This window comes from Oncorhynchus keta, chromosome 10 (assembly GCF_023373465.1).
Source record: "Oncorhynchus keta strain PuntledgeMale-10-30-2019 chromosome 10, Oket_V2, whole genome shotgun sequence".
NCBI lineage: Eukaryota > Metazoa > Chordata > Actinopteri > Salmoniformes > Salmonidae > Oncorhynchus > Oncorhynchus keta.
In genome coordinates, this window is record NC_068430.1 from 22,257,467 (window position 1) to 22,281,665 (window position 24,199).

General features: G+C 42.3%; 1 pseudogene; it reads right to left on the bottom strand.

Moving 5' to 3' along the window:
• The window catches only part of LOC118389641 (opioid growth factor receptor-like), a 34,887-nt pseudogene extending 10,987 nt beyond the window's left edge, over nt 1-23,900 (bottom strand).
• Nucleotides 23,901-24,199: the final 299 nt, after the last annotated feature.

Here is a 24,199-nt window from a genome sequence, read left to right on the forward strand (position 1 = left end):
TATTCTCCTTCGAGACCCCTCTTTCAAAGTCACTGAGATCTCTTTTAGCCACAATAATGGGCAACTGGGCATTTTTATACATGACCCTAAGCATGATGGGATGTTAATTGAGATGGCCGCCTCACTTCGCGTTCCTAGGAAACTATGCAGTTTTTTTTTTTTTTTACGTGTTATTTCTTACATTAGTACCCCAGGTCATAGGTTTCATTACATACAGTCGAGAAGAACTACTGAATATAGGATCAGCGTCAACTCACCATCAGTACGACCAAGAATATGATTTTCGCGACGTGGATCTTGTGTTCTGCCTTTCAACCAGGACAATGGAATGGATCCCATGCGGCGACCCAAAAAAACGACTCCGTAAAAGAGGGAAACGAGGCGGTCTTCTGGTCAGACTCCGGAGACGGGCACATCGTGCACCACTCCCTAGCATTCTTCTCGCCAATGTCCAGTCTCTTGACAACAAGGTTGATGAAATCCGAGCAAGGGTAGTGTGACAAGAGATTAAAAGAATCTGCCCACTCCATCAAGCAATGGGTACAACAACACAGGGCATTCACGGGACCTCATGGAACCACGGACCGCACCTGCAGAAACTGGACAACAGGGAGAAGCAGAGGAGATACCTATATCATAGACTTCTCCCAGCTGACGCTTGACATACCACCTACGCCACCTCCAGTGGTAGAAACAACCAGCTGGTATGATTGAGTGGAATCAGCCAACAGTAACACGGAAGCAGCAATGTGAGAGTCAGTAGTGCATGACCTTAAAGGGTAATAATAGGAAGCTTCCGTTTAACACACAGGCCTAAGATTACGTAGGTCTACAGCCCCAGTGGGAACTTCCCCTTTAAAAAGATATATAAAGAGAACAGAGATCATAAGACAGCATGATCCTCGTTAACATGTGAGACAGACTTCATATGGAGGATCATCACAGGTAAATTTACTATTGCACTATACACTTTTTGTTAGACTATAACAATATTAGAAAATTGGATTATTTTGTCTATGTACTTATTGGATCACTATCTGAATATACTTGGTTGAATTTGGTGACCCCGAGACTGAGTCTACGAAAAACAGAGGTCTAAACACCTCTTGAATACAGACAAAGTGGCGGTCACTCAATGAGACATCAGGTACAGATGTGATTGGCAATACAAGGAAACAGCAAAATACCAGTTACAATATATTGAGTCTATACACAGAGTTGGAAGTGAATAGTGTTAGGATATATGCTTTTTGTTAGACTATAACAATATTAGAGAATTGGATTATTTTGTCTATGTACTTATTGGATCACTATCTGAATATACTTGGTTGAACTTGGTGACCCCGAGACTGAGTCTAAGAAAAACAGAGGTCTAACCACCTCTTGAATACAGACAAAGTGGCGGTCACTCAGTGAGACATCAGGTACAGATGTGATTGGCAATACAAGGAAACAGCAAAATACCAGTTACAATATATTGCGTCTATACACAGAGTTGTAAGTTACTAGTATTAGGATATACACTTTTTGTTGAACTAGAACAATATTAGAGGATTGGATTATTTTGCCTATATACTTATTGGATCACGATCTGAATATACTTGGTTGAACTTGGTGACCCCGAGACTGAGTCTAAGAAAAACAGATGTCTAACCACCTCTTGAATACAGACAAAGTGGCGGTCACTCAATGAGACATCAGGTACAGATGTGATTGGCAATACAAGGAAACAGCAAAATACCAGTTACAATATATTGAGTCCATACACAGAGTTGTGAGTGTATTAAGATATTAGAATTGGGAATCTAGCGCTGTAGCTGCGAGAATACCGATTACGGGAAAGTGACCAAGGGACTGAGCATTTAAGGTAATTGAACTATTTTCGCTATTTAGTCAATATGGTTAGAAGTGTTAATGCATTTAAAGTTTTGCAATATTATTTGGCATAGCTTAAAGCATTAAGGATTGATTGAGCATTATTGTTGTGTTGAGAAACTGTATAACCATTGAATTGTAATGATGTGTATAAGACAAAAAACAGAGTGACTTAATAAAAGCTTGAAACTTTGACAACTAGGCCAGATTAACGATCTGGAGAGCAAACGCCTTTGACACTCTCACTGAACAGAAAGTGACCCTGGTTATAGGTTAAAGTGATTGCACTAAAGAATATTTCATTGTGTGGACAATAATATATTTTTAAGGAAGTCAAAACATATACCAATACTAGTTTCCGAGTGACTACTAGCTGACGAGCATAATAACTACTAGGAGTTGTTATTAGGTATTGATATATACATAGGTAAAGATAACTTGAGGGTAAGGAAATATAGGAGGAACCCATAACGCTTAATAATATTTAAATCGGAGTATGTCTATCCAAGGCCTCATACTAGACCGGACAATAAGGGAGTGACAACGTGAACGAAGGAACAAACCCAACTCACGCGAAGGGCCATTACGAATAAATAGAAGGGTTGGTAGGGCCGCACGGCAAGGCCCTTGTTACACCGAAGTAACTAAAGTCCCAAAGTACTCTGCCCAGCCAGAGGACGGGGTAGAGGCTTTTGCTGCAGGCATTGGGCAAAAGTCAGCACCGTGACACTTGGCGCCCAACGTGGGGCACCGATAGTAATAATACTCTGAAAACTAAATAAGTTAAGGACCTATATACCCAGAGAAAGAAAACCATGGCAACTACCATAGATACTACGGCAGCTCATGAGGAGCAAAGTAGGGTAGAAAATAATGGTACAGAACAGGAAATGATATGCAGGCAAAGGGCAGGTCTACTCAGCACTAGGCTCGCAATGTGCGTACCAGGAATACCCTGGGGCCGCTCACCAAGAGGGAACAGACGGCCCCTCCAATAACAGGATTAGGCAAATAGCCCTTAATCCTAAGAATTTCCCGTGAAGACTGATCAACTTCACTAGAAATTGTTGGAACAGGTGGAAATTAAGAAACACCAGTCTCTATTCAAAGTGTATAACTACTTTGAAATTGTATTATTTCCTTGGGAAAGTAAAGCTAACAGTGCGTAAGTGTCACTATGGGCGTTGTATGAGGAAAAATCCCTGAGAAATAAGAAAGTACTATAGAGTTTATAACTAAATAGGAAATCTAAATACAATCTCAAGGTAAAGAGCAATGGCGAGTTAGAGTCTACTCTTTGAGGGAAAATCCCTGAGAAATAAGAAAGTACTATAGGGTTTATAACTAAATAGGAAATCTAAATACAATCTCAAGGTAAAGAGCAATGGCGAGTTAGAGTCTATTCTTTGAGGGAAAATCCCTGAGAAATAAGAAAGTACTAAAGAGTTTATAACTAAATAGGAAATCTAAATACAATCTCAAGGTAAAGAGCAATGGCGAGTTAGAGTCTACTCTTTGAGGGAAAATCCCTGAGAAATAAGAAAGTACTATAGAGTTTATAACTAAATAGGACATTTATACAAACCTCAAGTTGAAGAAATGGCAACAGGAGAGAATTATTTTCAACGCCGTCAAGGCAGGCAGACCTCGTAGTAATAGGAAATTGGGTTCTAATAAAAGTAATCCCAGAAGAAGAAGGGGGGCCAGAGGATGTAAGTGTGTATTGTGGCAAAGTAGCCTTCTATGCACAGCCCTGGTACCCCATGGCAATGGCCCTGCTACAAGACGGGACTTCAACGAATCTAGGAGACACTAGTGTAATGTTGAGAGCCATGCAGGAAGACTTATGTTAAATATTTAGGATATATTTCAAGCCAACAGGGCAGAGAAAAGATGAAGGTAGAAAAAGAGTGATTTAATAAGCCTTAAATGTCATTTTGAAAATAAATATGTTGCAGTTCTTAGGGATAATAAAGTACTGTAGGTAATGGATCCCATACTATGCAATATATATAAAATTATTGATGAGACTGAGTTAAGATTAACCCAGGTTATTGTTAGATAAAATACAGTGGACTCCCGAAAGAGAGATTTCATTAGTACAGAAAACATATGCTATGTTTAGCAGCGTTTTGGCCTTATCTAATCATTTGAAGGTTTGTCTTCAAATAGTAGAAAGATGGCAAGAATATATGGCATCTGTTGTGACCCAGAGTCATTGAGAGTATCGGGTGAATTAAGTTGAACTATATAATTATTTTATAGATTACTACATAGAAATGTTGAGTTCTATAAATGTCATTCGTGTAAACAGGGAGACAGTGAGACAGTCAGTCAATATTTGGAAACAGAGACCATATCTGGTACTGTCAGTAGTTGCGGCAACAGGAAGCAGATGCGGAAGCGAAAAAGGAGTGGACACCTCAAGGTACAATTTCAGGATGGACTTTAAAAAATATATGAAAATAATAAACCACTTAGGGATAAATATGCTACAAGGAGAAGAAAATCTCCTCAGCTTATTGGACGCTAAATAATTATAAGTAAGGGGAGTCATAAATATGAACCATATTTTGTTCCAGACCAAATAGAGAGAGTCAGAACACACATCAAATAATTGGAGGAGTACATAAGCCAGGGAAGCAATGCAAAATAGCCAGACACAAAAGAGGCCTTAAACAAGTGGAATACTGCAGGCAGGAAACTGAATCTGACAAAATGCCAGATAGGCAGGAAGGAAGTCAGCTTTCTCGGTTTCACAATCAGCAATTGCGAGTAAAGGATAAAAAGTGAAAGAGAATGGAGAAGTGCAGAGAATGGAGAAGCCACAAACAGTGATTGAGATGCAGAAATGCCTAGGTAAGTCAGGGTATATTAGTAACCACATACCGGGCTATAGCAGGGTAGCTAAGCATTGCTATAAAGGCATTACTAGACGAAATGACCAACTAGAGCTGTCACATAAGCAATATGGGAAAGAGCCCATAATTTGAACAAAATGACTGAATCATGGATAAAGTTAAAAAAGATGGCAGCTGTAGCCCAGACTAATGAGCCAAGAAACTCCGATCTGCCCCTATGGATATTTGTAAAGTTAGAAGGGGAGGACATAGATAGGGACGGGTTCATATGAGTGGCCAATGAAGGATCGGAGAGAACAGTGAAGTGCTACAGTAAACACTTAAAGGAACCAGTGTTAAAATATACGTCTGAAGGAGCCAAGATGGCCCGATTAGAAATATATTGGAACAAGATAGTATCACTGACTCAGGGTCAACAAATTATAATAAAAAACCAGGAGCTAAACAGGCTATGGGCAGACAACCACACACAAAAAATGCTAGAGGTGACAACCACCACCTGGGACAAATGGAGAAATGTAGTAGGAACCAAGGGAGTACTCTTTGTAGCAGACAAAGGTTGGGAACAAGAAGATGAACCTCCTAAAGCAAGGCAAAGGAAGCATAAAACACCAAAAGAAAAATGCAGTGATATAGTGGTGTTTACGGATGGAAGCGAGAAATCAGAAAAAAAACAGATGGGGCTTTATAGAGAAAAATAAAGCTACAGGAGATACTCTGACCAAACAGAGTCAAACAATAACAGGGACAGCCCAAAAAACAGAGGTAATGGCAATGCTGGAGGCACTGTTACACTGTATAGGGTCTAATCTGAAAAGGATAGAAATAGTGACCGACAGTTATTACTGTGCGCGAGCTATGGCCTCAGATAAAAAGATTTGGCAGAATAACGGGTACAGAGGTACCAAAAATAAGCCAATTCAATATGAGGGTGAGTGGAGGAAAATCCATGAGTTAATGGATAAAATGGACATAGTGGTAAGTCATTAAAAGGCTCACACTGCCAAGTCAGTAAGTGCAGAAGCAGACTTTAACCAACTAGGCAATAAATAGGTAGATTAACTAGTTCAAATGGGAAGAATAGTTCTCTATAAACGAGAAAAAGACAAACTGAGAGCACTCCATGAGGATTGGGGCCACTTGGGGTCCCGAATATTCATGAAAAGGCTAACAAACGAGGGCATTTTCTATACTAGAGAAGAAGTATTAGAAATATGCAAGAAATGCATCATATGCCAAGAACAAAAGGTTAGTAACCTAGGCAGGATAGCAGGTCAACACATTAAGTGCAACACACCATGGAAGCAGATATCATTAGATACTATGGGTCCTATGAAGATTGCAACCTCCTTAGGGCACAGGTACGCTATAGTAGCGGTGTGTATGGCTACAGGATACTCAATAGTGCTCACATCAAATCCATCCAATGCGGTGCCAGTGTTGCAAATGCTTAACCTTCTAACCCTTGCTCTAGGTCCTTTCCCATCCATTAGAACCGATACTGGAAGACAGTATAAGAATAAGAAGGTGGAGGAGTAGTGTGTGGACCATGGGGTCGCACACATATACTGTGTGTGCCGAGAGGACCATAGGGAAATTAAAGACGACCCCAGGGTTATGGAAGGCAGAGAAAGATTGGGGACCTAAGTTGGCACAGGCCTGTGTGGAAATTAACTTAACTCCAACAGACACAGGGCCTAGCCCAAGAGAATTGATGGGACTACCCAACATCAGCACAGTGGTGGAAATAGCTAATGCGTAGCCTCCCCCTCTACCTTGTGTGTTACAGGTGGGAGACTGGATTAGGATTAAGACCAGGAGCTGACACGGGGAATAGAGTCCCAACAAAACAAAAACAAACAAACAACAAAAAGATGGAAAAAGACCACAGGTAATTGCCGTGATCAGTGCAAACACGATCAAAGTAGACGGTGATATAATGGTAGACGTTGCACAACTTAAAAAGGTATGTCCACCAGAGTAGTTAATCCAGAGTGGCTGCACATGTTGACCTGCAGGTCAGGAATACAGGTGAGACGCTCAGATGACGCAGTATGGATAACCACTCATCTAAGACACGAACAACTGGCGAAAGCAGGAGTGGTAGTTCGGGGGAATACCAGGGCTGTGTGGCACAAAAGCAGGTGCACAGATTCAGGACAGAAAGGTTATATGAACATAGCCCCATGTGAGGTATGCGGAGAACCCACAGGGGAGGTGCAGTATGAAGGCCCGGCCAAGATGAGCATAAGGCAGATAGCCACAGGAAGTGACTGTGGTAAGAGAGGTGGTAGGCAAAGAGTAGGAAGGGTTCTCTGGTGCAAGAGATGTGATAGGGACGTATTTCCAAACTGCATGGTAGGAGTACAGGAAGTGACATCAGAGAGATGTGATAGGGACGTATTTCCAAACTGCATGGTAGGAGTACAGGAAGTGACATCAGAGAGATGTGATAGGGACGTATTTCCAAACTGCATGGTAGGAGTACAGGTAGTGACATCAGGATGGGATCCGAAGCAGTGCACATGTGTATGGACACACAGAGGTGTGTTGGTCCAGAAGAACTGTGTGGAGTGCAGACCTCAGAAACTGAGAGGGGGGAATGACCTGTTAAGAGGTAGCTTACTCACTCCTGTGAGAAGGGAGGAAGGCCTATGGCCTGTGGAAGCAGGGCCCTTCAGATTGGCTGGAGGAATAAGTACCTACAAAAATTGTGAACAGTGGCTGGAAGAAAGGAAAAGTGACCCAGTCCCAGTGACAGGATATGGAACACAACCAGGAGAACCAGAATGTTGGATGAGGGTAGGCGGGAATTTTTCCCTATGGAACCCTAGGACTTACCTAAGTCAGATGTTGACAAACAGACATGACTGGGAACAAGATGATGAATATGAATTAGACAATAACCATGAGAGAAACGACCACCATGGGGTAATGAGAAGATGCTGGTGGGAAGGAACATGTAAGCCAGTGAGAGAATATCACTGGGGCAGGTTAATGAGGAAAGAGAAGACAATGTGCTGTGTCTCCAAGCTTATGGCCATAGAGGATACAGAACCGGTAAGGGGTGACAAAAGAGAAAGGCACATGGTGAAATTGGGCTGGCAAATATACATTGCCCAGGACCCCAAAACCAAATTGGACTGTGTATACTCGTGCCACATGTTGGTGGACAGGAAAGCAGCTCCTGGAGAGGGAAGAGGTAGAAAAGAAGCTGCTCTACCTGATCCACAAGGAAAAATGAGAAGGTTGATTAACCTAATAAAAAGAAAACTAACCTCAGACACACAAGACCTTGGAGAGGGCACATCTAGACAAAGGGACACAGGCCATACTAGGTCCGCCATTTGTAAAAAATAAATAAAAAAATAAAAAGGAAACAAAACTAACTAGAATGTCTCCCTCTGTTTCCACAGGGAAATGAGGCTGGGAGAATATAGAACCAGGCATAGGGAATGCAAGGTGGGATGGTTCTGGTGGGTAAGTATCCTTTCCACCATAATATTAGTACCCACCGCCATAATAATAGGACTAAACCTAGGGATAGTGTATGAAAAACAAGAGAGAGAATTAGTACAGGGACTAGAGATACTCCAAGAAAAATGTGCCAACTCTATACCAACCTATAGAGCATTTACAAAGAGATGGGGCACACCAGTACAATGCACCATAACAAATGACTCACTGTGTCCAGGACACCCTTCAGTCAAGTTAAAACAGAGATATAATATTACGAAATGGGATCTGACCTGGGACCATAATGATACCATAGTGGTGTTGTGGAAATTAGTGACCAGTAACACACTCCAAGGGTATATAGTAAATATAACTAAAGGACCAGTACTGGTTAATCAGACATTTGAGAATGGACAATATATGAATTCATATAAAGGTGGCCAGTGGAGGGGACAGCTGGGTGATGCAGAGAATATAACGGAGATCAAATTTATCTATGATCAAAGTACGGCCAGTTCACCTTGGGAAAGTGTTGAGTGCCACAGTTTAACGACTGCTTCCAACACCTCGGCCAGGCCTAGGAGGACGAAACCAACGCGTTGGCCTCGGATGAGCAAAAATAGCATGACCACAAGTCATGCATCAGCAAGTCATGCATCAGCAAGTCATGCATCTGCAAGTTCAGCAATAACGACATCCCGTGAACCAGGCGAAAACAATATTAGCACCCTAGAGCGAGCTAAAAGGGAAGTGGCCCCCCTGACCACACTGGCGCACGACAAAACAGAACTTAACCTAACACACCCTGAGGGCCTAAAACAGGGTATAGATCAAGGGGGCTTAAATATATTATGTCTGAAAGAGAATAGCTACAGGTACCGAGTAAGGCGCAGCACGCAGAGGCGAATTACAGGACCAAGCCCTGAAGCTAAATGGTTGAATGATATAGTGTTATACCTACACCCTGGAAATTCCTCCTCGTGGGATAATAGAATACTGGGAGGAAGGAAGGGTATTATTTTACCATATGCAAAAAATAGGACCTATAAGTATCCAGGATTTACTAGTGGCCCATTAGATAGATTCCACCGGATGGAATATGGAGTGTGGGGACATGACATTCCCCACTCCGCCAGGCCAGGAGAAAAACCAATAAAGTATTCCACCTCAGGATGGGTATGCCTTACGACACAGAATAATACAAACCCAGGGTTGGCCTATCCCAGGTCAACCCCATGGACAACACTGGACCTTAGGAGTTTGAAAGAAAATTATCAACAGAGCCTTGAGATGGCCCAAAGAATGTGTGCTAAAGCCCCATTATGGAACTGGGGACAACAACCAAATAACCCGTTCTATAAGAAAAGAGGGAAGGCCGCCCAACAGTATTATGACCAATGGGTTAGACCCCCTGCAAATAAAACTGAGGCCTGGGCACGATACCATTGCATCTCAGCCCATGGCATATTGAAAGAATCAGGAATCCCCCACTTCCATAGATGGTCAGGGGGACATTATCCTTCACCTGGAATGCTGGGGGTAGCTCCGGCCTTCTCAGGCAGGAATGAGAACGCAAACCAAAAATTGGCAGACATGGTAAACGCACGGGGCGCTTGCCACTCCAGAGTATTGGCTGGCGGAGGTATTTTAAAACATATAAGAACACAGGACAAAATGGAACATGTGCATCAATTTGGATACAGTTTCCCTCCAATAGGAAGATTGAACACTGATACCCTTATATGGATGCAGGGATTAATGCTACAGAAATGGAATACAACCATGGGAAAAATGATTAGGAATGCATTAATGATGAAAGAAACGGTCATTAAAAACTTTGAAGCCAGCACTAGTATGAAGAGTACCACGGTGTCCAAAACATTTGACCCAATAGCAATGGGATGGGATAAACGCCCGTTAGACCCCACTCCGTTAACCGGAGGATACGTACAATTAGCATGCTATGGAGGCATTAAATTCCATGTAAACCAAGGGGATATAGCTGGCACCAGGGATCAGACCCTTCGAACAGATCCCTCTCTAGCAGATTGGGCTAGATATACACTTGAACCCGTGACCACACGGTGGCTGATGGGAGGGTATAAGGAATGGGCCATAAAGCTAATGTGGCCACAACAGGATGAACCATGGGGAGACCTATGGGGGAAAGGGTCAGACTGGGATAAGAATATGACCCTGACTTGGAATATGTCCACGTGTAAACAGTTATTTGACAATGGTACAGTATCAGAAGGGTGCAGTATAATTAAACGAAACTTAGAACTGTTAAAAACTATGGGGCAGAAAAACTACTGTAACATATTGAAGAGAAGGTTCTGGGACGAAGGAGCAGATGGCATAACGTGGTATCGAGATGAGGACACCACTATGAGTAATGCTTTAGGAGTCAACTGGTTAACTAGAGCATGGGGAGGTTTTACCACAGGGATGGCTAAAATGGCAAATTATACCTGCCGAGATGGCAACCGCAAACATACACTGCTCTAAGAAAAGGAAGTAGGCAGTGCATGACAAGGGGAGGGGGCACTGGCTGAAGGTGAATAAAGGGGAGCTGTTTCTGCACAATAAGGCACAAACGACTTAAGCAGCCTGAGTGCAACACAATAAAAAAAGCTCCTAAACCATAGAAACTACCAACAACCTTCTAAGAAAATGGCGTCCAACTCCTCCAACCAATCCGACTTTGAGGACAGGGACCTGACTCAAAGCGACCCCCAGGAGGAGGTAGCTATAACATTGTGTCAACTACTACAGATTATGATTTGGGGAATGTTGGGTTGGAAAAATAGGCAGGGTCAGGGGGTTATAACGTTTTTAGCAACATTACTTACTACCCGAGTGGCAGTGATTAGGTTTGGTTTATCCAAAGGACGGACTGTAATGTTGTCTATGGTACCAGTGGTGGTAATACAACAAGTGGCACCAGTACTGGGGAAACATTATGGGTTGATACAATTCGGAGAAACTATGGCAGCAGTCTTCGGGGCAATAGGCCCGATAGGAGGCTTTAAAGTAAACATGACAGATACCACAGGGCTATGTGAACAATTGAAGGGATTTGCATAAGCTGGATGGGTAATGGAAGGGCTAACTTTGGTAATAATAATAATGCAGTTGTGGAAAGAACTACAAAAACTGAAAAATAAAAGAAACCAAATTAGGAGACAGGTTTTAGGAAAAGCACTACCCATGGTAATATGGGTAGTTATAGCTATGGCCCTTAATGCCGTGCACAATTTTCACAGGAAATGGAATGAACAAAGGCAATTATGGGTTTTGTGCTTACCAATCTTTTCTCCCCCTCATATCCTTAGGAAAACCCCACGAAGTGTGACAGGGTAAGACCTGGGTATTACGTAAACCAAGACGGGGAGAGGGAGGAAAGGGTGGGAAAAAAGGTAGGATAGTTAGAGTAGAAGAGAGTAGGCGGCTATGGTGTAAGGGAGCTGAGGACAGAGTCATGATAAATTGTGGGCGATGTGGGAGATTGGCCCCCGGAGAATTGGAGCAGGAAGACATACATGGGGTAGTCCTATCTGGAACCACATGGCTATGCGAGGATTGTTATGAACCTCATGAGGCGTATTTGATAGAATAGGTGAGGAGGAGTACTTTGGCGCAGTTACATCCTGGGGATTCGGGGTTAACATAAAAGCCACAGCAGGAAGGCGTAGAGTGGCGATAGGAAGGAAAGAGAATAAAATAGTAGACTTCAAAGATAGTAGTAAATGCCCATGTCAGCCAGCGAATTGGAAATATGGATCACCACCTCTGGTGATGAAAAATTTAAGGACAACAATGGAAAGAGATACAAGGAGAGAGCCCCAAGTTATGCTCGGGGACTTGGAGAAATGTTGGACCAAAGAGGACTTAGACGTCCTAGAGAAACATCAGAGCTACATGAGTCGGGATAAGGCCGGGGCGGAGTGGCACGAGAGTACAGTCAGGAGGTTTGGCCTTAAGTGGAAGATGTTGGATTGCAACATAGGGGCTTGCATGACCGACAACAGATGGGTAGAAATTATGTTAGGAGATATCCATGGGCCAAGAGCTAGTAAACATGGAGTGCGGAGGAGATTAACTGAGGAAGAGGTAAGGGCCCAGAAAAAGGTACAGGGGCAAGGAAAATAACCGGTTTTCCTTATAGAAGAAAGTAAGGAAGAACATGGAGAGGGACCAGGTTTGAAGATAAGGAGTCTAAGAAGGTATACCCCAAGGCACAGACAGGATAATCAGAGATCAAGGAAAGAAAAGGAGGAAAGACAGAAAGAGAGAGGTAGGCAGCTAGTGAAAGGATGATTTGGGTGTGGCTCAAAAGACAATGGCTCTAGTGGGCTGCTAGACGCAGAAGTTAGGAGGCAGACGGCACAGGGGCCAGCCTGGAGACCTATCTGGGCACTAAAGGCAACAGAGGAAAGACAAGGTAAGACCATACAAGGAGATGGACCAGAGCAGAAAGGCGAGGGCTGTTCTAGCATAACCAGAGGAAAAATAATTAGAGATACCAGACGTGGGTATAGGTCTTTTACACACGTTTGTAAAGCTTGCTTTTGTAGTGCAACAAGTAATAAGTATAAGTACTGTACATATGCAGAAGATGAAACAGAGGACTGGCCCAAAGATGGGTCATATGTAAACATTCTATTGTACGGCAGAATAACTGCTAGATCCGTAACGGAGGACAGTCAGTACCTCAAGAGTAGGTATTGGTTGAAGATGGAAGACGGGCAGGAGGTTAGCTATGGCATGATACAGAGAATAGATGGGCTAATGTTAGGGGTACGCTATGATGGGGGAATAATGAGGCGAGGAACTAAGATAAAGGAGTGTTCAGATGCTGGAGAGGGTGTGACAAGAGACCTTTTAGGGAGTTTTATTCCTCTGCTGGTAGCGTGGCTACAGCTCAAGCTCATTACCATAACGCACAATGCGCAAAAATATTCCTAAAAATATTTAACCTCCACACATTAACAAGTAAAATAGCTCAAATGAAAGATAAACAAGTTGTTTATCTAGCCAGCAAGTCAGATTTCTAAAATGTTTTACGGCGAAAACATAGCACATATTTATGTCAAACCACCACCGCAGACATAGCTCATTAGCATAGCCAAGTAGGAAAAAATATGCAATCAACAAACGCAGGATTAAAAGAAAAATCATTTCACTAACCTTTTGAAATCTTCATCAGATGACAGTAATATAACATGTTACACAGTACATTCATTTTTTTCAATAATATGCTATATATATCCATAAATCTCTGTTTACAATGATGCATCGTTCAAAAAATGCTACCCAAATGTCCTGAGAAATGACGATAGCCCCGGCAGATAACGTCAGCTAACAAGGAATACACATCATAAACTTTGACTAAATATGCATGTTTTACATATGTATAGCAAGATACACTTCTTCTAAATGCAATTGCATTGTTACATTTAATTTTAACGTTACATTTTGCGTTCACTAGACTATAATATGGAGTCGGCGCTCCCACAGTAGCATAATGACTCCTCTATCTTGAGTCGACAGAAACCCAAAATTAATACATTAAATATTCCCTTACCTTTGTTATTCTTCCATCAAACGACCTGTAAGGGATTATACTCACCAAATTAGCGTTCAGTTTTCAAGTCTGCGTCTTTCGGTTCTCAAAATAGCCTGATTTTGGTAAAAATGTAGTCAAAATTGAAGTGGTTGCGCACCAAAACTTCGAAAGTATATATAATATGTCGAGTAAACTTGTCAAACTAACTTCATAATCAAGCTTTAACATGTTATAAAGGTGTACAGCAATTTTGAGAACAAACAGAAACACAGGCACCGTTCAATCGATCTTGGAAAAGAGAGAGGACTTGACCATTGCGCACAGGTTTTTTTGAGTGACTGAGAGCTTACCGTGTGCTCAAACTCTCGCGAGAGCGGGCGATTCTCACAATGAGAAGCCCCATTGAAAGCTGAGATCACGCTGAACACGTGGAGACTGTTCCTGGTGCTGTAACTGTTTGGGGAGGGTGTTTGCGATGAGGTCAAAGGTGACCCAACTTTTCAGATGAGAAGAGATAGTTTGGGAAAATGCAGATTTTGAGAGTTCTGCTTTACAAAGAGACATAATTTAAACGGTTTTAAAAGCTTTAGAGTGTTTTCTATTCGATAATATTTTTTATTTGCATATATTAGCAACTTTTGACAAAAATGTATCATGTTTTATATGGGTACCCAAATCCTCCAGAAGGGGCAGTAAACCGTGGTATCCTGAACAGGTTAAAAGAATCTGCCCACTCCATCAAGCAATGGGTACAACAACACAGGGCATTCACGGGACCTCATGGAACCACGGACCGCACCTGCAGAAACTGGACAACAGGGAGAAGCAGAGGAGATACCTATATCATAGACTTCTCCCAGCTGACGCTTGACATACCACCTACGCCACCTCCAGTGGTAGAAACAACCAGCTGGTATGATTGAGTGGAATCAGCCAACAGTAACACGGAAGCAGCAATGTGAGAGTCAGTAGTGCATGACCTTAAAGGGTAATAATAGGAAGCTTCCGTTTAACACACAGGCCTAAGATTACGTAGGTCTACAGCCCCAGTGGGAACTTCCCCTTTAAAAAGATATATAAAGAGAACAGAGATCATAAGACAGCATGATCCTCGTTAACATGTGAGACAGACTTCATATGGAGGATCATCACAGGTAAATTTACTATTGCACTATACGCTTTTTGTTAGACTATAACAATATTAGAGAATTGGATTATTTTGTCTATGTACTTATTGGATCACGATCTGAATATACTTGGTTGAACTTGGTGACCCCGAGACTGAGTCTAAGAAAAACAGATGTCTAACCACCTCTTGAATACAGACAAAGTGGCGGTCACTCAGTGAGACATCAGGTACAGATGTGATTGGCAATACAAGGAAACAGCAAAATACCAGTTACAATATATTGAGTCCATACACAGAGTTGTACGTGTATTAAGATATTAGAATTGGGAATCTAGCGCTGTAGCTGCGAGAATACCGATTACGGGAAAGTGACCAAGGGACTGAGCATTTAAGGTAATTGAACTATTTTCGCTATTTAGTCAATATGGTTAGAAGTGTTAATGCATTTAAAGTTTTGCAATATTATTTGGCATAGCTTAAAGCATTAAGGATTGATTGAGCATTATTGTTGTGTTGAGAAACTGTATAACCATTGAATTGTAATGATGTGTATAAGACAAAAAACAGAGTGACTTAATAAAAGCTTGAAACTTTGACAACTAGGCCAGATTAACGATCTGGAAAGCAAACGCCTTTGACACTCTCACTGAACAGAAAGTGACCCTGGTTATAGGTTAAAGTGATTGCACTAAAGAATATTTCATTGTGTGGACAATAATATATTTTTAAGGAAGTCAAAACATATACCAATACTAGTTTCCGAGTGACTACTAGCTGACGAGCATAATAACTACTAGGAGTTGTTATTAGGTATTGATATATACATAGGTAAAGATAACTTGAGGGTAAGGAAATATAGGAGGAACCCATAACGCTTAATAATATTTAAATCGGAGTATGTCTATCCAAGGCCTCATACTAGACCGGACAATAAGGGAGTGACAACGTGAACAAAGGAACAAACCCAACTCACGCGAAGGGCCATTACGAATAAATAGAAGGGTTGGTAGGGCCGCACGGCAAGGCCCTTGTTACACCGAAGTAACTAAAGTCCCAATGTACTCTGCCCAGCCAGAGGACGGGGTAGAGGCTTTTGCTGCAGGCATTGGGCAAAAGTCATCACCGTGACACTAGCATTCCAGAGGGACATCAGAGACTGTAACGATCTTTGCTTCACGGAAACATCGCTCATTGGAGAGACGCTATCGGAGGCGGTGCAGCCAGCGGGTTTCTCCACGCATCGCGCCGACAGAAACAAACATCTTTCTGGTAAGAAGAGGGGCGGGGGCGTATGCCTTATGGCTAACGAGACATGGTGTGATGGAAGAAACATACAGGAACTCAAATCCTTCTGTTCACCCGATTTAGAATTCCTCACAATCAAATGTCGACCACATTATCTACCAAGAGAATTCTCTTCGATTATAATCACAGCCGTATATATCCCCCCCCAAGCAGACACATCGATGGCTCTGAACAAACTTTATTTGACTCTTTGCAAACTGGAATCCATTTATCCGGAGGCTGCATTAATTGTAGCTGGGGATTTTAACAAGGCTAATCTAAAAAGAAGACTCCCTAAATTTTATCAGCATATCGATTGCGCAACCAGGGGTGGAAAAACCTTGGATCATTGTTACTCTAACTTCCGCGACGCATATAAGGCCCTGCCCCGCCCTCCTTTCGGAAAAGCTGACCACGACTCCATTTTGTTGATACCTGCCTACAGACAGAAACTAAAAGAAAAAGCTCCCCCGCTGAGGTCTGTCAAACGCTGGTCCGACCAAGCTGACTCCACACTCCAAGACTGCTTCCATCACGTGGACTGGGATATGTTTCGTATTGCGTCAGATAACAACATTGACAAATACGCTGATTCGGTGTGCGAGTTCATTAGAACGTGCGTTGAAGATGTCGTTCCCCATAGCAACGATTAAAACATTCCCTAACCAGAAACCGTGGATTGATGGCAGCATTCGCGTGAAACTGAAAGCGTGAACCACTGCTTTTAATCAGGGCAAGGTGACTGGTAACATGACCGAATACAAACAGTGCAGCTATTCCCTCCGCAAGGCTATCAAACAAGCTAAGCGTCAGTAGAGACAAAGTAGAATCTCAATTCAACGGCTCAGACACAAGAGGCATGTGGCAGGGTCTACAGTCAATCACGGACTACAGGAAGAAAACCAGCCCAGTCACGGACCAGGATGTCTTGCTCCCAGACAGACAAAATAACCTTTTTGCCCGCTTTGAGGACAATACAGTGCCACTGACACGGCCTGCAACGAAAACATGCGGACTCTCCTTCACTGCAGCCGAGGTGAGTAAGACATTTAAACGTGTTAACCCTCGCAGGGCTGCAGGCCCAGACGGCATCCCCAGCCGCGCCCTCAGAGCATGCGCAGACCAGCTGGCCGGTGTGTTTACGGACATATTCAATCAATCCCTATACCAGTCTGCTGTTCCCACATGCTTCAAGAGGGCCACCATTGTTCCTGTTCCCAAGAAAGCTAAGGTAACTGAGCTAAACGACTACCGCCCCGTAGCACTCACTTCCGTCATCATGAAGTGCTTTGAGAGACTAGTCAAGGACCATATCACCTCCACCCTACCTGACACCCTAGACCCACTCCAATTTGCTTACCGCCCAAATAGGTCCACAGACGATGCAATCTCAACCACACTGCACACTGCCCTAACCCATCTGGACAAGGGGAATACCTATGTGAGAATGCTGTTCATCGACGACAGCTCGGCATTCAACACCATAGTACCCTCCAAGCTCATCATCAAGCTCGAGACCCTGGGTCTCGACCCCGCCCTGTGCAACTGGGTACTGGACTTCCTGACGGGCCGCCCCCAGGTGGTGAGGGTAGGCAACAACATCTCCACCCCGCTGATCCTCAACACTGGGGCCCCACAAGGGTGCGTTCTGAGCCCTCTCCTGTACTCCCTGTTCACCCACGACTGCGTGGCCACGCACGCCTCCAACTCAATCATCAAGTTTGCGGACGACACAACAGTGGTAGGCTTGATTACCAGCAACGACGAGACGGCCTACAGGGAGGAGGTGAGGGCCCTCGGAGTGTGGTGTCAGGAAAATAACCTCACACTCAACGTCAACAAAACTAAGGAGATGATTGTGGACTTCAGGAAACAGCAGAGGGAACACCCCCCTATCCACATCGATGGAACAGTAGTGGAGAGGGTAGCAAGTTTTAAGTTCCTCAGTATACACATCACAGACAAACTGAATTGGTCCACTCACATAGACAGCATCGTGAAGAAGGCGCAGGAGGCTGAAGAAATTTGGCTTGTCACCAATAGCACTCACAAACTTCTACAGATGCACAATCGAGAGTATCCTGGCGGGCTGTATCACCGCCTGGTACGGCAACTGCTCCGCCCACACCCGTAAGGCTCTCCAGAGGGTAGTGAGGTCTGCACAACGCATCACCGGGGGCAAACTACCTGCCCTCCAGGACACCTACACCACCCGATGTTACAGGAAGGCCATAAAGATCATGAAGGACAACAACCACCCGAGCCACTGCCTGTTCACCCCGCTATCATCCAGAAGGCGAGGTCAGTACAGGTGCATCAAAGCTGGGACCGAGAGACTGAAAAACAGCTTCTATCTCAAGGCCATCAGACTGTTAAACAGCCACCACTAACATTGAGTGGCTGCTGCCAACACACTGACACTGACACTGACTCAACTCCAGCCACTTTAATAATGGGAATTGATGGTAAATGATGTAAAATATATCAATAGCCACTTTAAATAATGCGACCTAATATAATGTTACATACCCTACATTATTAATCTCATATGCATACGTATATACTGTACTCTATATCATCTACTGCATCCTTATGTAATACATGTATCACTAGCCACTTTAACTATGCCACTTTGTTTACATACTCATTTCATATGTATATACTGTACTCGATACCATCTACTGTATCTTGCCTATGCTGCTCTGTACCATCACTCATTCATATATCTTTATGTACATATTCTTTATCCCCTTACACTGTGTATAAGACAGTAGTTTTGGAATTGTTAGTTAGATTACTTGTTGGTTATTACTGCATTGTCGGAACTAGAAGCACAAGCATTTCGGTACACTCGCATTAACATCTGCTAACCAACCATGTGTATCTGACAAATAAAATTGGATTTGATTTGATTTGATTGAATTGCTTAATTAACTCAGGAACGTCACCTTTGTAAAAGCACCTGCTTTCAATATACTTTGTATCCCCCATTTACTCTTGTATTTGCTTTATTTTTGTAGTTGCCTCTATGTAAATGCAGTATGTAGAGAACATTTCCTTGCTCAAAGAAACTAGAAGTACCTCAATTTCCTTTTTGGTGAGTTCCTTGGCTTGATAATTCATTCCTGGTTCTTGAAGAGGGAACAACCTAAATGAAATGTTTGTTTAAAAAATATATACATATACAGTATATATATATATATATATATATATATATATATATATATATATATATATATACACACACACACACACACACACACACACACACACACACACACACACACACACACACACACACACACACACACACACACACACACACACACACACACACACACACACATTTTAAAGAATTGTATTATAACAATTAATATTCAAAATAAAAATAATTGAAAGCCCATGTAAATGTAAAGGAAACTAACCATTGGATGTATGAGTGAACTCTTTCCAGTTTTAAATATTGCCTGTTCCATTTCTTGTGAAAGTCCTCAATGAAGACACCTAATCAGAGCAAAGGTTACAGTAAAAAAGTATTGTCAAATCTAAACTGCACTCAAAGAAACAGTAAATACATTACCATCAGGGGAGGAGGGTATTTGTTCACGGTAGAACTGTAAATTAGGCATATCTTCCTGAGGGGGAAAGAGCAATGCAAATTCAGAAATGGGGATATTTCTCAGAGAGTTGTATCAAAACACTACAAGAATTATAGAGGAATTAGATAGTGAAATTATTATTTAAATCATTCAGTTTGTATTACACAAGGGAATGAGAACTTATTTACTTGTTGTTGCCAGCCGAAGTACAAGTTTGATCTATGCTCCTGTGGAAACAAGAATCAAGTGCTAAAGACTATACCAGCTACTGACTACACTCTTAGAAAAACGGGTTCACAAAGAGTTATTTGCGGAGGGATAGGGTTCCACCAAGAACTGTTTCATCTAAAGAACCCTTTTAGGAAGACGAGGGTTCTTTGTAAGGTAAAGTGTTCTACCTAGAAACTTTAACATCCTAAGAACCGTTTTTGGAAGAAAGGGTTCTTTGATGGTTACTTGGAAGGCAAGAAGGCTTCTGTCAATTAGGTTAGTAATTGTGGAGTAACTAAAACGTTGTTGATCCATCCTCAGTTTTCTCCCATCACAGCCATTACACTATGTAACTGTTTAAAAGCCACCATTGGTCTCATGGTGAAATCCCTGAGCGGTTTCCTTCCTCTCCAGCAACTGAGTTAGGGAAGACACCTGTATCTTTGTAGTGACTGGGTGTATTGATACACCATCCAAAGCATTATTAATAACTTTACCATGATCAAAGGGATATTCAATGTTTGCTTTTTATTTTATTTTACCCCATCTACCAATAGGTGCCCTTCTTTGTGAGGTGTTGGAAAACCTCCCTGGTCTTTGTGGTTGAATCTAATTTTGAAATTCACTGCTCGACTGAGGGATCTTACAGATAATTGCATGTGTGGGGTACAGAGATGCGGTAGTCAATGAAAATCGCGTTGAACACTATTATTGCACAAAATGTCCATACAACTTATTATGTGACACATTTTTGCTCTTGAACTTATTTAGACTTGCCATATCAAAGGGTTTGAAAACGTATTGACTCAAAACATATCAGCTTTTCATTTTAATTATATATATTATTTTACATAATTCCACTTTGACATTATGGGGTATTGTGTGTAGGCCAGTGAACAAAAAAATCAAAATTTAATCCATTTAAAATTGAGGGTGTAAAAAGTGAAGGGGTTTGAATACTTTCTGTATTGCACCTGTTACTGAGATGGCTGTTCCAGTTTAGATTATTTAAGTAGTCTCACCTATCAATTGTCCCTACCCTGGCAATCATTCTGAAAGCATGTTTTGGTTGATTACAATTAAAATGGTTAGATATACTCACTCTGGCTGGATTCAAATAGGAATTACATATCACTTTGCAAGACAGCCTGATGTGACTTGCAGCCTGATGTGGTCTGCAAACCAGGAGTTTCCCAACACCACTTGTGTTAGTGTATAACTAGGCCCTCAAAGAAAGGCCTTGTGTTAGTTACTGTATTGATTGTCATAAAGAGTTTAATTGTAAAGCCTAATACGGCTGGATGAACCATTCATTGAAGGCTCTAGGAATAACCTTCAGATGATAAAAGGGTTCTTGGTAGAACTATTTAGTAGCTTTGAGGTAGGTAAATGGTGGCTTATTCCCTGTCTTCTCTCTGGCAGTGGCGAGAATGATGGAGAACTACAGAATACGTGTGTGGACTGCGGAGGCCTGTCGGACGCTTGACCACTTTGGCCAATCAGAACGTAGAAAAAAACAATCTAATCTCATGCTGTGTCAGCCTCGAAGTTCAGAAAACTCCACGGACCCCCTTTGCACAGTGGAACACAGAACGATATGTGACCACTTGGTTACGGCGACACTGTTCTGCCAAGGACACATAAACCAGAGTGGCCACCGCAAAGCCCAAGGAGCCTGACCCTCTCTGGCAGTTGCTTTAGCCCTCCTTGGGTTATTTAGCCTCTATTGGCTATTGAGACACTGGGCCCATTGTGGCTTGGTATGCCAGGGTGGGAAATTGGAAATGTGAATTGGGCCATGTTAGAGGTAATAATGCATGTAGGTTATAGTGTATTGAGATGTATGAATACACCACACCAAAAGCTTGATTTTATGACCGTTTAAACATAAATGTCCTACAATTCTACGTGGTAATGTTTTATGTTCACTACTTGGTCATTCTAACCCTAATCTAGCACACATGATTCTAATAATTAGCTGGTTTATAACATGAATCATGTGCTCCCTCACCTAAAATAATTGCACTACACCACTAAGAATCCTATGTGATTCCACTCAGCACCTTTTTTTCTAAGAGTGTATGATTAACAGCAATAGAACTGCATTAGGATTGATAATGCAGCCTGCGGCACACCATCATTATCTGGTGGATGTATATGAAATAGCATAAATTGTGTAAGATTGTGTGAAGAGAATAATGACTTACTGGATAATCATGCCTGTACTTTTGCATATCCTTTGCTGCACTTTTGAATCTGTTAAACCTGGGTGACTAAAAACACATTCACTTCATGAGTTCATAAAATGGCAGTTATGGAAACACCTGACAACAATACTGACAGGCCCACATGTTTGAGCTCATGCAGTATGTACAGTGAAACAAAAACTTTCACTAGCTGGATAGGCCGGCAATCATTCTACTTGGCTACTGACATAGGCCTATAGCAGACTTTATCAGTCATATCCATTTTATGTTTCTAGAAGTTAAAGATAGAGATCTTCACATAGACAGACATAATACATCAGTATTCCTAACCCCTTGGCGGAGCTTTGATTGGTGAACAATAGCTTTAGGCTACTCAATATGAGATGCAATGTCATACAAATGCAATAATGGTTAAATAAATATAATATATTATATATCTTATATTAAAATATATTATACATGTTGTCCCAAAACTCAGATTCTCAATGTATCAGAACATAACACTTACTTGTTGCGACCAACCGGTGTACTGGTGTACCCACTCCTGAGGAAATACAACAGTGAGAAGGAGGTACAAAGAACAGTAGTGAACAACAGTAGTGAATCATAATCTGCTGAGGTCTTAAAATGATCTGAAGATTTGGGCATATGACAGAGCACATGTATAAGCCATTGAGCCAAGCATTTTAAATTATTTTTGTCTGAAAATTCTAAAGGATTAGTTATTAATATTCTGTTACCATTATTCTAGGCCTACATTGGTTAAAATATTTTAAATGTAAATTTTGCTTTGGAAAATTAAATATTTAATCTGTATTTTATGGGGCCAATAAAATACTTTTAATGATAGGCTACAGCCCTCAAATCTGGACCATTTTTCCAATGTTCCTTTCGAATCAGGGACTGACTTAGACCTGGGACACCAGGTGGCTGCAGTTAATTATCAGGTAGAACAGAAATCCGGCAGGTTCCGGACCTCATAGGAGAAGAGTTGAATACCCCTGGGCTACAGTATTCTAAAACTCATCTGCTGAGAATCCACAAAAAAAATGTGATTAGGGCCCAGGGGCCTGTGTACTTACATGTTGGGACTTTTGACGACTGGTTTCTTTGTTTGGAGGATCCTCCCATGTTGAGTCGTACTCGCAGTAGTACTCATCCGTGTCTTCAACATCGTATGACCTAGCTGACATGACAACCCGAAGCTTGACTTCTCCACTGAGAAGGGTTTCTGGCCTCTCCACTGCTCCACTGAGAAGGGTTTCTGGATTCTCCACTTCTTCACTAAAAAGGGATACTGGACTCCCCACTCCTCCACTGGGAAGGGATTCTGGACTCCCCACTCCTTCACTGGGAAGGGGTTCTAGACTCTCCACTCCTTCACTGGGAAGGGATACTGGACTCCTCACTCCTCCACTGGGAAGGGATACTGGACTCCCCACTCCTCCACTGGGAAGGGGTTCTAGACTCTCCACTCCTTCATTAAAAGGGATTCTGGACTCCCCACTCCTCCACTGGGAAGGGATTCTGGACTCCCCACTCCTTCACTGGGAAGGGGTTCTAGACTCTCCACTTCAGGAATAGGAAGGGATTCTGGACTCCTCACTCCTTCACTTAGAAGGGATTCTGGACTTCCCACTCCTTCACCGGAAAGGGATTCTGGACTCCCCACTCCTTCACCGGAAAGGGATTCTGGACTGTCAGGATCATTTGGCAAGATACATCTCCCTGTGCGTTCCAAAAACCTTGCAAAATAATTTCCCACGATCGATCTCCAGGGTAAGTAGGAGAGAACTGGAACCAGGAAAAATGGACACAGCCATTCAATCCTGCGACGCATCCTAAAAAGTTGTCGTCTCAATTTAGTAAACAATTTTACTACTTACTGCTCGGACCAGTTCTCTTCCTATTATCATTGGATGCCCACTAACTCTGCCTTGCCCTTGCCCTAATAACAAAATAATGTACTCTGTAGCCTATTGAAAATGTTCTAAAGTTTAACAAAGATT